The 16,801-nt window shown below is 39.0% G+C and overlaps 1 long non-coding RNA gene across 1 annotated transcript in view; it reads right to left on the reverse strand.

Annotated features, from left to right (window-relative positions):
- Positions 1–14,878, reverse strand: part of LOC147342463 (uncharacterized) — a 68,313-nt gene extending 53,435 nt beyond the window's left edge. Inside the window, exon 1 of the long non-coding RNA XR_015157347.1 lies at positions 13,703–14,878. This is a non-coding gene — a long non-coding RNA (uncharacterized LOC147342463). The remainder of the gene's footprint in view (positions 1–13,702) is intronic.
- Between the last annotated feature and the right edge of the window lie 1,923 nt (positions 14,879–16,801).

Genomic DNA, 16,801 nt, shown 5'->3' on the forward strand with positions numbered 1-16,801 from the left:
ACAGGACTGGAAAAGGTCAGTTTTCATTCCAATCCCAAAGAAAGGCAATGCCAAAGATTGCTCAAACTACTGCACAATTGCACTCATTTCACACGCCAGTAAAGTAATGCTTAAAATTCTCCAAGCCAGGCTTCAGCAATATGTGAACCGTGAAATTCCTGATGTTCAAGCTGGTTTTAGAAAAGGCAGAGGAACCAGTAATCAAATTACCAACATTCGCTAGATCATCGAAAAAGCAAGAGAGTTCCAGAAAAACATCTATTTCTGCTTTATTGACTATGCCAAAGCCTTTGACTGTGTGCATCACAATAAACTGTGGAAAATTCTGAAAGAGATGGGAATACCAGACCACCTGACCTGCCTCTTGAGAAACCTGTATGCAAGTCAGGAAGCAACAGTTAGAACTGGACATGGAACAGACTGGTTCCAAATAGGAAAAGGAGTATGTCAAGGCTGTATATTGTCACCCTGCTTATTTAACTTATATGCAGAGTGGTACATCATGAGAAACGCTGGGCTGGAAGAAGCACAAGCTGGAATCAAGATTGCCAGGAGAAATATCAATCACCTCAGATATGCAGATGACACCACCCTTATGGCAGAAAGTGAAGAGGAACTCAAAAGCCTCTTGATGAAAGTGAAAGAGGAGAGTGAAAAAGTTGGGTTAAAGCTCAACATTCAGAAAATTAAGATCATGGCATCTGGTCCTATTACTTCATGGGAAATAGATGGGGAAACAGTGGAAACAGTGCCAGACTTTATTTTTGGGGGCTCCAAAATCACTGCAGATGGTGACTGCAGCCATGAAATTAAAAGACGCTTACTCCTTGGAAGGAAAGTTATGACCAACCTAGATAGTATATTGAAAAGCAGAGATATTACTTTGCCAACAAAGGTCCATCTAGTCAAGGCTATGGTTTTGCCAGTGGTCATGTATGCATGTGAGAGTTGGACTGTAAAGAAATCTGAGCACTGAAGAATCGATGCTTTTGAACTGTGGTGTTAGAGAAGACTCTTGAGAGTCCCTTGGACTGCAAGGAGATCCGACCAGTCCATCCTAAAGGAGATTAGTCCTGGGTGTTCATTGGAAGGACTGATGCTAAAGCTGAAACTTCAATACTTTGGGCACCTCATGCGAAGAGTTGACTCATTAGAAAAGACTCTGATGCTGGGAGGGATTGGGGGCAGGAGGAGAAGGGGACGACAGAGGATGAGATGTTTGGATGGCATCACCAACTTGATGGACATGAGTTTGAGTGAACTCTGGGAGTTGGTGATGGACAGGGAGGCCTGGCGTGCTGTGATTCATGGGGTCACAAAGAGTCGGACACGACTGAGCAACCGAACTGACTGAACTGATCTATAAATTGTAATATAAAATAATTCTCAGCAAAGCATCCATAAATTCCAACCTAAAATATTAAAGCATGTTAATAAAATACAAAACTTGCTTCTGCATTATTTTTAAAATGAATGTCTCTTTCTTGATACAAATAAATAGATGTGATGTGCAAAGTTTCAGACCTCAATTTTGACATTTTAATTGCAGGAGTGAGAATGAAAAAAAATATCTGTACATTTGGTTAGACTGGAAATGAAAAAACAAAACAAAACACAGCTTTCCTTAGCAGTTTACATTTTCCTAGGAAATGGTAGCAAAAAAATGAATGGTGTAGTCTGGAAAACATTGTCATTCTTGAGCAAAGGTCAGCCATCGACCTACTTATAATTACGCAGTCAAACTAAGTTCTGCAGTCAGACTGAAGCCTTCTGCATAATTTTAAATATCCACTTCCAAATGTTTACACAGTTTTAGAAATGCACAACGATGCTCTGAAATAGGTGCCCAGAATTTATCTGCACATTTTTGAAATCTGTGATATCAACCAGGAGAAAATAAAAGTTTGTAAGTAAAAAGATTTTTCTTTACAAAGTACCTTTTATTTCTGTCTCATTTAATAATATCACAATCACACTGTGTGGTGTTGTAAAAGTTTATGAATGGTGTTCTGTTTTCTATTGGGATATCTCATTTCAACATTGCTGTTATTTAGTTGCTAAGCCCTGTCAGAGTTCTTTAAGCCCCCATGGTCTATAGCCTACCAGGCTCCTCTGTTCATGGGATTTTTCACTGGAGTGAGTTGCCATTTCCTTCTCCAGGGGATCTTTCCAACTCAGGGATTAACCCATTCCTCTGGCTTCCCTGCTGGCTCAGACAATAAAGAATCTGCCTGAAATGCAGGAGACCCCAGTTCTATCCCTGGGTTGGGACGATCCCCTGGAGAAGGGAATGGCTACCTTTCAATATTCTTTGCTGAAGAATTCCATGGAGAGAGGATCTGGGAGGCTCCCACCTGGGAGGCCCTCATAGCTTTGTTACAGATACTCAGAGCAGAGCAAAAGATATAAATGGTATAAATAAAATGATTTGCTTATCTAAACATATGTACAAGAAAATTTCCATAAATAAAAATTATAAATGCCCAAAGAACACATATTGGAGAACGATTATCCTTTTACAAATAAACTCACTATATTTATTTAAATATCACATTCCTTGAATTCCCTTAAAATCTGATTTGTAACATTTTGATTTGCATAGAACTTCACAGGAACACACTTCATATGAAGCATGGTATTTCCATGTCCTTTCAAAACATCAAAGTTCATAGATGCTTTACAGATCTGTAAAGTAAGTTATCTTCTAGTCTGAATATGTTTATGTTACAGAAAAATGTGTCATTTATAGGGATGGAAATTTTACAGTAAGTATCTGTGAGATGAGTGAAATTTGGACCAAGAGATTTACAGACAATGTCCAGCCATGTAAACTGTACACCCGCAGCACTCATGCAATACTGCAGCTGGGGGCCCAATGGAGAGGAACAGAGGAGGCAGCCAGAGGGAACAGGAATCCTTGTCTTTTACACATTTGCGGCATGTCAGAGCATATATGGAATCCCAGGGGTGACACTCTCTGAGGGTTTCTTAATAAGGGATACTGCTGCTGCTGCTAAGTCAAATCAGTCGTGTCCGACTCTGTGCGGCCCCATAGATGGCAGCCCACCAGGTTCCCCCGTCCCTGGGATTCTCCCGGCAAGAACACTGGAGTGGGTTGCCATTTCCTTCTCCAATGCATGAAAGTAAAAAGTGAAAGTGAAGTCGCTCAGTCGTGTCTGACTCTTAGCGACAGAGATATTTAGCACTTCCATGTTGGCTCAGATGGTAAAGAACCTGCCTGCAATGCGGGAGACCTGGGTTCGATTCCTGGGTTGGAAAGATCTGAAGGAGGGCATGGCAACCCACTCCAGTATTCTTGCCTGGAGAATCCCCAGTAACAGAGGAGCCTGGCGGGCTACAGCTCATGAGGTCACAAAAAGTCAGATGTGACTGAGTGACTAAGCACAGAGATATTCACAAATAAGAACTGATTTTAATTGTATATGCCATACAAGCTTTGGCCAAAATTGAAGTTGATGTGAGGGAAGAGTGTGATTTCAGAGCACCCAAGACTTCTAATTACTTTGTGCTTCAATTTTCAAACTTAGGCCAGGATGGTGAAGTACCAGGAAAATGGACAAAGGGTAAGGAAGAGAGAACAAGGGTGGGGTGAGGGAGAGAGAGAGGGACAACAATGACTGATATTTCAGTACAACAACATAGACACAAAAAACGCTGCCTTGGGAGCCTCCTACAGAGAAATCAGCGTAGCTTCATGGAGACACCTTTAAATTCTTAATACAGCTATCTTTGAGCTTGTCTTTCTCTGCCTAAAGTCTGGTGAACAATGGAACGTGCAGGAGGACAGAGAAGTTGTGCACAATATGTCTGCCCCTGGCCTTGCTCCCTTGCTGCCACCTTTATCGTCATGATGCTGTGTGAGCACAGAATTATGGGAGACCCATGAGTTTCGTGACACTCAAAAGTCACTACAAGGTCAGCATGTTATATCTACTACTTGCTTCAAATCCAGAAAGAAAGCAGTGGTGTTCTAAGAAGCATGAATAACCAAGTAACCGGGTCATACTCTTTCCTACTCATCTCTTTTTCCTGTACTAGCCAATCAGTGATCTGGAAACGACGACAGAAAGAAAAAAGGGGGGAAACAGGGAAACTTGTACGTTGTTTCCCTTTCAGTCCTTTACTTAAGCTGAGAGTATTCGTAGGCTTTGCATCCATCAAGAGGATAAATAAGACCTTGGTAAAGTGTGTGCATTTCTGCTGCTATGATAAGAACAAAAGACATAGGCCACCAGGAGCTCTGAAACACAAATTGTGGAGTTTCAGTGATTCTGCAAGAGTTCAGTGTTATTTAAAACTTTTAAAAATAATTTTAAAACATTTTTTTTAAGTGAAAGTTGCTCAGTAGTGTCTGACTCGCAAGCCCATGGATTATACAGTCCGTGGAATTCTCCAGGCCAGGATACTGGAGTGGGTAGCTGTTCCCTTCTTCAGGGCATCTTCCCAACCCAGGGATCGAATCAAGGTCTCCCATATTGCAGGCAGCTTCTTTACCAGCTGAGCCAACAGGGGAACTTAAAAAATAAGGTTCTTATTTAAAGCCCTTAATATTTTAACATTAAAACATTTACAATTATAACTAAAGCATTTAAAAATCTAAATAAATATAAAACATTTTAACACTAACATTGTACAGTGCAAAGGTTAATAGTAAAATTTATGTTAATAAAGTTTCTTTTTTTCTTCAGTTAGAATACTATTAACTAATATTGGGTTTCCCAGGTGGTGTTAGTGGTAAAGAACCCTCCGGACAATGCAGGAGACATAAGAGACATGGGTTTGATCTCTGGATAGAGAAGATCACCGGTAGGAGGGCATGGCAACTCTTTCCAGTATTCTTACCTGGAGAATCCCATGCACAGAGGAGCCTGGTGGGCTACAGTCCACAGTGTCGCAAAGAGACAGACACAATTGAGCAACTTAGCAAGTAACCATCTAATAATTAAAACCCGCCATGACAGGTAGAGAAAGAGAGTGGATACTGAAGAAAGGAAAACATCATATTTGAGTACCATTAACAGCATAGTTTTGCTGCCGTGTGAACAAGGAGGCTTACATTTCCATTTTGCACTGACCTCTGCAATGGATGTAGCCAAGCCAGTGTCACAGTTAATAAAAAAAAATCTTAAGGGAAGAGGAGAGGGTATTTTTCTTGTATCAGCAGAGACAATAGAGTGCTATGTTGTAACCAGAATCCCTTACAAGAGAGTCTCTCTTATGACTTGGTTATTGTAGGAAATCTCTGCACACTCTCACACGTGGGCTCCCCAGATACGGTCCTCCTGTTTGCCACATAACCTTCTTCATCTCTCACTGACATTAATTAGCCTAACAAATTTTCCTATCTTACTGCAGGAGTACCCTTTGTGAATGTCATCGCTGCTTTAGTCCCAGGTCTGAACAGACAGTTTATCCTACAACACGCTATTCGTTTGACTCAAATCATTATTGTCAGTTTCATGTGAAGTTCTGGCTTGAGTTCTGCTGGAAAGGAGGTATGAAATCATCCAGAGGACAGGGATACGAGTTCCATACCCATTTGTCTCATCCAGGTTCAGATTGAGGTCAACAAATCAGGAAACAGATGCATCACCCATTTGCTGTATACTCTACTTAAACTTTTAAGTAGAGCATATTTTGTTGTCATAATCACAATCAAAAATCTTAAATATGTATCCTTGACCACAGAAGGCAATCAGAGAAATGAGATGAGTTTCGAAGTCTTCCATGGGTTGGAAGCAAGACTGCACCATTTACTTGACAAGTTAATCACCCTCTGAATATATTTTCTCACTGATAGTGAATCAATTATATTAATATATTATTTTTCTCACAGAAAACAGAAAATTATAACCAAAGCAGACAATCAGTAGTAAAGGGGGAAAAATGATTAGCTGCTATGTTTGCCATTCATTTGGCAATTGAGACTATGAATTTCTTTCCCGCGTTTAGGAATACTCTTCCTCATGAAACAAAGTCCTCTATCAAAAATATAAAATGCTAGATATTTAATCTCCTGACCTCTCCAGCAGTAAGACTAATCGGCATAACCCTGGGTACTCTAATCACAGGCATTCAGCTCCAACTTGAGTAATATGCTGGTGATGCAAAGTATTGAGGACCGTCCAGAAGCTCTTCTGCTGAAGCTGGCATGAGTTAAAGCAGATTGCAGAAGCATCAGGGGTGACCTTTCCAAAGGCAGATGGAATAAGCTCCTGTGTCCTTTCCCAGGGGAAACAATGCTAGTGTTTGTGCCAGGGCAGCACGGCACCATAATTTATAATACTGGTCCTCTGCTTTGGTGCTACTTCTCTCCTAAAGATTCTAAGAGCTGTCTGGTAACTTCTGAATATATTTTCTGCTTCTATTAGCTAGACTTGTTTTCTGTTGCTTGAACTAATGACCCAGATTGATGCAGCAGATGATGAATCTATTCATAAATTCCAACATTGCTTGACAAATGATGCAGGGATAAGTAATATTTCACTCTAAGTGAGGATTTCTATAATCTAGAATCTTATTGATGACTACACTCTGGAGAAATACAATGGATGTTTATTTCATACTATGTTAGAGAAATAACTACAGAATTTGAAACGTGCAAGATTACTTTCAAAGGAATAAGGTAGCTCAAGGGAAAGAGTGTCCTTTAAGTGTGTGTGAATTATATAAAAATCTTTATACAATATGGCATTATTATTGCTGAAAGAGGTAAAAGTTCCAGGGCCAAGTTCATAGAAGATTCTCAGTAAGTCAAGGCTTTTTAACTTGATTTTATTAAGTGCAGTATAAGGAACTGTCATACGTATTTTCTTGGCACCTCACTTGCTGGACAAGAAGGCTGATATTTCTGATGATCTTTACAAAGATACCAGGGAATTACATATCTGAAACTCTCTGATGCTTGTGACCCCCCACTCTCCTTTACTCAAGATAATATATGTAATAAGAGTCAAAGAGGAATTAAAAGGGTATTTGGATTTTAGAAACAAGAATTCACACATCTCTCTTAATCACGGTAAACTCACTAACTCCTTTGGTGGTAGAAAGAAATCCAATTACTACCAGCCTTGGGCATCCTAGCTTTTTCACTGGATTTATTTAACTTCCTTACTTGACCTTGCTCTGGTATCTATTCCTCTTTCTGGAGATTCTCTGAAACTGTTTGGTTTGTCTCTTTTTTTTTTTTAATTAAATTTATTTATTTTAATTAGAGGCCAATTACTTTACAATATTACACAAATGTACCTCTTGGACTGTATGTAAAACACTGTTTTCCCTTTTTTTATAACTATTGAGATTAAAATGATTTAAAATGACATATTTTTTTTTTCTATTTGGACCTCAGAGTTTTTCCTCCTCCTAACCCATCTCTGTCTCCCCTAAGCTGCTTCCAGATATCAATCTACCAGTCAAGGTCTCAACTCTCTACAAGGAACAAGAAGGGAACTAGATCCCATACTTATCAATGAAAATTTTTCATCTGCAAGAAACATGATCTTCAACTAAAACAGATCTAACAAAATAAATGCTATGTAACTCAATGAGAAATATGCATTAGAAAGCGTTAGCTTTGGTACAGTCACTTAGCATATCATGAATAACTCAGAGGCATCACACTTTTTCATGATGTCCAAAGAAGACTGTCAATATCTTTCTTCACGGTGCCAATATTTCAACTATATCTCCCACCATTACATTCTCACAGGAGAGCATCCCAAATAGGAAAGAAGGGAGCAGGGATTAAATAGCTTTCCATTTTTACCAAGAAAGGACTTTTTTTTTCTTTAAGAATATCCTTAGAGATCTCCCTTTATCTCACTGTGTGACTCATCCTGTCTATAAAAATGAATGGTAAACAAAAGCTTTATTCTGTGAGTAACAAAGGAAGTGTTAAATATGATTTGGATACGGAGTCAACAGTGGGTATGGTACCATGGATTTTATCAAGGTATAGAGAAGCAACATCTTGCAAAAGTCTCAGCTTTAAAATCCAAAGTTCAGGACTATAATTCAGATTTCAGTAAGCAGGTTATATTTATTGTGACTAAGGCATAAACTGTACTATTCAGTCATAAAGGTGGAACCCTTTAGTGTCTGTGATGAATGTCTTTAGTTCTATCTCCTTTCATTGTATTGAGCATGCTGTCGTGAGCATGATGTAAGGTAGATATGACTGCAACAGCAGTGGAGCTGAGACATCCACATGCAGGAGATGAATCATACCAGTGCCTTTTTCTGTAGGATTTTGGATCACGGCAAGTGAAGGAGTGAAAACAGCATGTAAAGACAGAGGAGCCCAAGGCAGATGTGAACCTTGCTTTGTTTGAGCCACTCTGCCCCAAGAGACTATGGAGATGCAATCCACAGTGATACATGTTAAAGAAAAGAAGAGGGATTCGCTGAAAACTATTCTGACTGCACCATAAAAAGTGCTTCCTACTTGCTGGTATACCTTCTAAAATAAAGGGCTCTATATCAGACATTTAAAACAGAATTTGTCACAGCATAAAAAGGCCTCAGTCAATATCCATGGTGCATAGTTTGTAATTATCTGTGCCAATAGACTAGGCTGGACCAAAACAATTCCTATACACTAGAATCTTGTTTGTAACCTTTTACTCTTTTGTCATATTATCTGTTCCAGAAAACTATCATGAACTTGACTCATCAACCTTCTATCTTTAAGAAGGGAATTTAAAAAACATCAATGTAAAATGGCCCTGCAATGTAAGTAGCAACCTATTGTAGGGAATATAAGTGTAGCAGTACTAATAAAACATAAGGAAATCTTTCACTGACTTTATTTTCATGACTGGATGAAATAGCCAATAATAATATTGATTATTTCTTTTTCACTTCATGCTAAGGACCTTACTTATTATGTATTATTTTTGATGATTATAAAAACCCTGTCTCAAAAATAATGGAACTAGCTTAATTCACTCAAGCTATGCAACTAGTGAGATATGGAACTGGTCTTAAAATCCTAGGATTGTCTTATTTCTAATAGGTTGTTATAGAAACCATCATGTCTCATAATACCTGCTTTACTTTGAAACAATTACAGATAGATGTTTTCTTCTCAGGATGCCAGACATAAGAAAGTAAAAAGGGAGAGGACTGCAAAGAGTTACCGCTACTCTCCTAAGTAAAGGTCAAAGAAAAGACTAAGAATAAGGCTGATAAAATATTGCCTATATAGCAGTTATAGAAGTCATGATTCTCCAGAAAAAAAAAATAGAATAAATAGGATGTGTGTGTATGGGTGTCTAATAGGTATAGATATAGATACAGATATGGACATAGATAAAGATATAGAGGGATATGAATGTATTTTTTAAGGCAGTGTCTCACAGAATTGTAGAGACTGGCAAATTTGAAATCTGCAAGGCAGCCAGGTAGGCTAGAAACCCAAGGAAGAGGCGATGTTGTAACTTGAGTCTAAAGGCAGTATGTAGGCTGAATTTCTTTTTTCTCAATGACTTTAATCTCTTCTAATAACTTTCAACTGATTGAATGAGGTTCACATAATGGAAAGTAATCTACTTTACTCAAATGTCCATTGATTTAAGTATCAATTGTATCTAAATTAATATCTTCACCATGATATCTAGACTGGTGTCTTACCCAAAATTGGATACATCACTGACTCAGTGGACATGAGTCTGAGCAAACTCCAGGAGATACTGAAGCACAGGGAAGCCTGGCATGGTGCAGTCCACGGGGTCACAGTCAGACATGCCTTAGGGACTGAACGACAGCAACAAGGGTACTAGAGCCTATCCAAACTGCTCGTCAAATCAGGGAAGCGACAGTTGAAAATGCTACCCAGAACAGTGAGAAAACTTATACTGGGACAAATGATCACTTAATGCTTTCATTGGCTACTAATTTTTAATATGTTAATTCTATATACATTATATATAATTGACATTATTAATAATCTTTCATAACACTAATTTTTATCATTATATTCAATAATATCACTTTCCTTCAATAAAGTTAACGCACAGAAACATTCAAGCAATACTAATTAAACAAGCATCAAACATCTAATACAAGCCATGTGATGTGCCAAGTCCTGGGGATAAAAGGAGAAAAAAGGACTTTAATTCTGTTCTCCAAAAGCTAAGAGTCTAATGAAGGGAGCAGAGAAACAATAAAAAGCATAATTAGATAATTAGATAAAATAATTAAATCTTCTTTTCACTACTAGTTTCAGTGTCAAAGCCAGGGTTATTACAATTATTAAAGCTGGATTAAGTCACCCTGGTCTTATAGGCTGATAAAGGTGAGCTATATAACTTCAAGAATATGTCTTTTTGTCATGAATAATTTTTCAGCATAAATAGGAATGTTAACAAATTTTCAAATCAGTAATAACTTGTTAGAAATGCAATATATGCACATTAAGGCTAAAAAAGTATATATTGCAGCTTACAGATTTTATAGTTTCAATAAAACTTATTCTACTAATTTTGGATTTACATTAAAGTTCTAAACATCCAAACGCCAAATAGGGACTAAACAAAAATGTGGAAAGGACTCTGCTCAGAGGATTAACTTAAAGTTATTGGTTGTTCCCAGAATCAGTGAGAAAGTGGGTAGTTTTGACTTAGACCTGAATTCAAGAGTCTGCTTTGTCACTATCAGCTGTGACCTTAAGGAAAGTTACTTATGCTGCCAAGTCCTAACCTATTTTTCCTGGTAATAAAATCAACTGATTGTTGGGAGTTGTTGTAAAGATTAAATATGATTACACATGTGTGGATCACAATAAACTGTGGAAAATTCTGAAAGAGATGGGAATACCAGACGACCTGACCTGCCTCTTGAGAAACCTATATGCAGGTCAGGAAGCAACAGTTAGAACTGGACATGGAACAGACTGGTTCCAAATAGGAAAAGGAGTACGTCAAGGCTGTATATTGTCACCCTGCTTATGTAACTTATATGCAGAGTACATCATGAGAAACGCTGGGCTGGAAGAAGCACAAGCTGGAATCAAGATTGCCAGGAGAAATATCAATCACCTCAGATATGCAGGTGACACCACCCTTATGGCAGAAAGTGAAGAGGAACTCAAAAGCCTCTTGATGAAAGTGAAAGAGGAGAGTGAAAAAGTTGGGTTAAAGCTCAACATTCAGAAAATTAAGATCATGGCATCTGGTCCTATTACTTCATGGGAAATAGATGGGGAAACAGTGGAAACAGTGTCAGATATTATTTTTGGGGGCTCCAAAATCACTGCAGATGGTGACTGCAGCCATGAAATTAAAAGACGCTTACTCCTTGGAAGGAAAGTTATGATCAACCTAGATAGCATATTCAAAAACAGAGACATTACTTTGCCAACAAAGGTCCATCTAGTCAAGGCTATGGTTTTTCCAGTAGTCATGTACGGATGTGAGAGTTGGGACTGTGAAGAAGGCTGAGCACCGAAGAATTGATGCTTTTGAACTGTGGTGTTGGAGAAGACTCTTGAGAGTCCCTTGGACTGCATGGAGATCCAACCAGTCCATTCTAAAGGAGATCAGTCCTGGGTATTCTTTGGAAGGAATAATGGTAAAGCTGAAACTCCAGTACTTTGGCCACCTCGTGCGAAGAGTTGACTCATTGGAAAAGACTCTGATGCTGGGAAGGATTGGGGTTAGGAGGAGAAGGGGACGACAGAGGACGAGATGGCTGGATGGCATCACCATGCCATTGATGGACATGAGTTTGAGTGAACTCTGGGAGTTGGTGATGGACAGGGAGGCCTGGTGTGCTGCAATTCATGGGGTCGCAAAGAGTCGGACACAACTGAGCGACTGAACTGAACTGAACACATATGAAACTGCCAAGCAGCACTTGATAGTATAATGTTCTTAGAAAGGGCTATTTCCTTATTTGTATTAGATTTGAAACTTAGGATAACACAGGAAAACAGCTCACAGGAGAATAGCTCATGAGACTGCCCATTATATTTTGCATCATTTATATTTTTACGTTGGTATAAAATTGCTAACATGATGTGAAATAAAAAGGTTTTTCTGCACCTGCATCGTTGCTGCTGATAGACACACAGACACACACATATACATGCTCTTTGTGTGAAACACAGCATACACTTCTATATTAAGAACTTATTATCATTTAGAAACTCCTACAATGAAATCTTTCTCACACTAAAGGCTGTCTCACATTACTCAAAAGCAAAGAACACTTGAAATGCACTGGTTTGTACAGGGATAACCAATAGGCTTAGCAGTTGTCAAAAATACCAGACTAACAAGGTGAAGAGGGCAAAGAGACATGAATTGTGAGGCTGACCTCTGTTCTTGTAATTCTCTGACTATTTCATTTCTCCAGCTAATGGACTTAAGAAGACATTTGCCTCAGTATATTTCGTGTCCTCTGAAACTATTCAGTGACAAATATGCTTTCCATACCTTTGGCTTTATTCTGGAGAGCAAAATAAATTTTGATGAATGTTTCTTAGAACACCATATAAGAAAGGAGAGTCAGAGACTAAATATCAAACTTGAGGCTTTTTAGCTTAGATCACAAAACTTTAGAGATGAATGATATCTATTAGACCAAGCTTCTCTGTCTTTTCTTTTCCCCCTTTATAATAAACAGTTGTTTATTTCATGGCATTCGGAGTATGTTTATACAAGAAAAATATTAAGAAAATTTTTGAAATTTATATCATTCTAGCTTTTAGACTAACAGAGTATTTGAATGTAAGCTGGTCACTAATCTTCTTTTTTTATTTTAATTTATTTTAATTGGAGGATAATTTCTTTACAATATTGTGGTGGTTTTTGACATTGACATGATTCAAGTTTCTCTTTGTAAAAATGCAGTGACTGAATTATTCAGAAAACTTTATTGTCAGAGAGGCAGCTTTCTTTTCCTTAATTTATAATTATAACATTATATATTTACATTAAGGAACATTATAAAAATAATTGTTTTGTGGAGTAGAAAGTATTAGAAGAAGGTAAAAAAGTTTTTTTTTTTTTTAATAAGGTACATTATTGTGCTTTCCTATATAGTATTTTATCATTACACAGACAAATGTCTCCTACATTTAGGAGTTAAAGTGAAAGAAAGTGAAGTCGCTCAGTCATGTCCGACTCTTTGAGACACCATGGACTGTAACCTACCAGGCTCCCCAGTCCATGGAATTTTGCAGGCAAGAGTACTGGAGTGGGTAGCCATTTCCTTCTCCAGGGGATCTTCCCGATCCAGGCATTGAACCCGGGTCTCCCACATTGCAGGCAGATGCTTTACCGTCTGAGCCACCAGGGAAGCCCCAAGGAATTAAACTTCTTTTTAATCTTATGACACAAAAATGTTAGTAAAGTAATAAACAAGTGTTAAATCAGATTTATATTTTTAAGTCCCAAGGTTGTAAATGTCCTAAGCAAAAGTGTGCATCATTAAATTATCTTCTAATAGATGCAAAGATGCTTTTAAGATACTGCTTTAATTTTATATATTGGCTTGTTAAATTTAATTATGAAATATTTGAATTATATAAATGAATACAGTGTGTGTGTATATATATATAAAGCAAATTACACATGTAACACTTAGCTATGTAAAGTAACAAATATATAAAATAAGTTATACATAACTAATAGTAATATAAACACTTGCGAGTACACTAAGTTTTTCCTGAGGTTTTTACCTTTTTGCTGCTGTTGTTTAGAACACACTCGTTTGTTTCCTCATTTTGCTTGACTCTGTGTCGTTCTGTACATTTGGTAAGACAGCCACCTCTTCCAGTCTTAAAGGAGAGGCTTCATGGAGACGATAAATCGTCTCCTTCAGCCTTGTTCACAGGCTATCTCTCATATCTTTGCAATTGTCCAAGCAGCCTATTTAATTTTGAGTGTGGCTCAGTAGTTGAGAGCTGTGTGAACATCTGCTGGTGTTCCAGAAGGGAAGATTTCAGTCTTGATTCAGGCCAATTGGAAGCCCGACCCAGGAGGCAGCAGCTTTGAGAGCACGTGGATATAGATATTCCTGCCGGACTACCACCTGTGCCAGAGATGGAGCACTGTCCCCTAGTGGCAACTGCAAAAACAGGGCACAAGACGTAAAACTGGGAACCAGACAAGACCCGCCACCAAGCTGAAAACCAGGCACCAAGCGGAACACCGGGTGCCGGACATGCGTACAAGCCACCTTGGGGAGATATTGACACCCTGGAAGCACTCAAAGATGGCCGCCAGCCCGTCTGGCTGTCCTGCTGAGATCATCGCAGCGGGTCCTCAGGTGGCTGTTAAATCAGTCGCCTGCCTTCAGGCCGACACTCCACGGCAGGCGAAGGAGACTCAGGCACACAAAGCCTGGGCTCACTCTGATCTGATGCGTCCACGCTGGGCCCGGGAGGGTGAGTCCTCGCGCAGGAGCCTGTCAGAATCTTCTCAGATTGCGACAGGTGTGTGGGTCTTGTGGGCACAAGTTCCAGTGGCTTTCAAAAGCCAATATTTTGGAGGGCCTGTTTCTCAGATGTAGATCTTAAAAGCTGGGTTGCCTGATGTGCTGTTTAAACCCTTCCGTCCTCAGGGAGAAGCTCCGATGGTGTGTCCTGTTCCTACTGTGGGGCCGTGGGTGTCCAGCCAGGCGTGGGATTTCTGGTGAGATCCGGCCTCTTCCATGTTCTTCCCAGTGGGCCTGCTGTCCGTTGCTCAGTGCAAGGTGTTGCTGAGCCAGTTTGTACGTGTTTTTTGTTTGTTTTCAGAGAAAGTTGTGGGATATGTAACTGTAGGTTTGGAGTATGTGGGGAAATATACAAGATGGCGCCAGTCAGGTACTCTGGTCCAGCCCTCTCACCCCATGTTCTGTAAACAATGACTTTGCCAATTATGTAACAGCTGAGATCACTTATACCTGGTGAGGAGGTACTTGCTTGGTCTCGGACTGCTTTGTGTCGTATGCCATAAAAGCTTCACCTGGTAAAGCCCTGAAGGGTTGTGTGTGTTTATTGTAATCTCTGGTGCTTCTGCTGCTGCGCCAGCCAGGAGAGAATAAACCCATTTGCAGATCCTAGGGTTCCTGGCATTTTCTCCCAGCCTTTTAGCTTGTTCCTTGCCTGCTGTGGGTTCAGGGAACAGTGGGCACAGTGAGATACAGTGAGACATTTGGCGCTGTGAACAGGATCAGCAATACAGAGTGTTTTTGGGAGGTGGTGAATTCAAGACTCCCTTACCATCTCTGTTGAACTTAAACTTGGCTAACGTAAGAAATAATATTCTTCTAGGAGGCTCCTCAGTCAATCTCCGCTTCTTCTGTCTCCCATTCAAGAAGTAGCTGGTTTCTTGAATTTGCTTTTTATTATTACTTTTTATCATTCCTTTGACTATTTGAAACAGGTTTATCACGTGTAGATGTCCATAAAAACCGAATATCTTTGAATTTTTCATGTCTTAAAATCTTCATAGAAATGCATATACAGTGTATATATTTCTCTGTATCTTACTTTCTTTATTTAACATTATCCAATAATCTGCACTGGTAAAGAATATGCCTGCAATTCAAGAGACCCCAGTTCAATTCGTAGGTCAGGAAGATCCCCTGGAGAAGGGATAAGCTACCCACTCCAGGGGTAGCAAAGAGTCGGACCCAACTGAGTGACTTTCACTTTCACCAGTATTCTTGGGCTTCCCTGGTGGCTCAAATGGTAAAGAATCTGCCTGTAATGAGGGAGACCTGGGTTCCATACCTGGGTTAGGAAGATCCCCTGGAGGAGGGCATGGCCATCTACCTCAGTATTCTTGCCTGGAGAATCCTCACGGACAGAGCAGACTGGTGGTCTACAGTCAATGGAATTGCTAAGTTGGACACAACTGAGTGACTAAGCACAGAACAATAATCTATAAGATGCCTCTTATGTGTGTTCTATGACATAAAAATATAAGTTGGTCACAGCCACTCTCAAACTATATTTGCCATCCAGAAAAAGTAATTTATGAACAATATTTTTTCTACCTGAGCCAAATAAGGTGTATCAAAATACTTAGTTTTTGATTTCCACTTTCTCTGTTCATGATCAGTTTCGTAGCCTGAGATTCACAACAGTAAATGTTAATTTTGAATCTAAAGATGGCATCCCTTCCTTCTCAGGCCCAACTGTAAAATAGTATCTTTATTTACCGCCCAGGTATTTTGAATAATAATTCTGACTATGATTTATCAGCAAGAATAACAATACTAGAGAATTTGAAATTAAAACAAAAGGGCATGAATACCTGTGGGAGGTGCTGGGTTGATGGGAGAATCCAAGTAGAGTATGTTAAGATGCTATCCAATTTGAAAATGTTATACTTAGTTTTGTGTAACTTAGATCAGTGATTTTATTTCTTCCAAATTTTAGAATAACTTTATCCATACATATTGCATGTATCAATATATAGAAGATGACAATATTTAGGACCATTTCTAAACAAATTGAAAGGAGTTTTTTGTTGTTGTTGTTGTTGTTGTTTTTTAAAGGGATAGATAATAGAAAAAAATGAGCTGTAGTAGTCACTAAAATCCTCTAGGTTTGCATGGCACCACATTGACTGAATTCCATTACTATTTATGTTATGTTCTAACAGTCACTACTCCACAAGAATGCATTCATATTCTGATTGCCTTTTATTATTTTTTATTGGAGTATAATTGCTTTACAGTGTTGTATTAGTTTCTGCTGTACAATGAAGTGAATCAGCTATATGTATACATATATCCCCTCTCTTTTGAAACTCCTTTCCCGCCCCGATCCCACCGATCTAGGTCG

This window comes from Bos grunniens, chromosome 29 (genome assembly GCF_055505025.1).
Source record: "Bos grunniens cultivar Pamir isolate PY7600 chromosome 29, Bosgru_T2T1.0, whole genome shotgun sequence".
Lineage (NCBI taxonomy): Eukaryota > Metazoa > Chordata > Mammalia > Artiodactyla > Bovidae > Bos > Bos grunniens.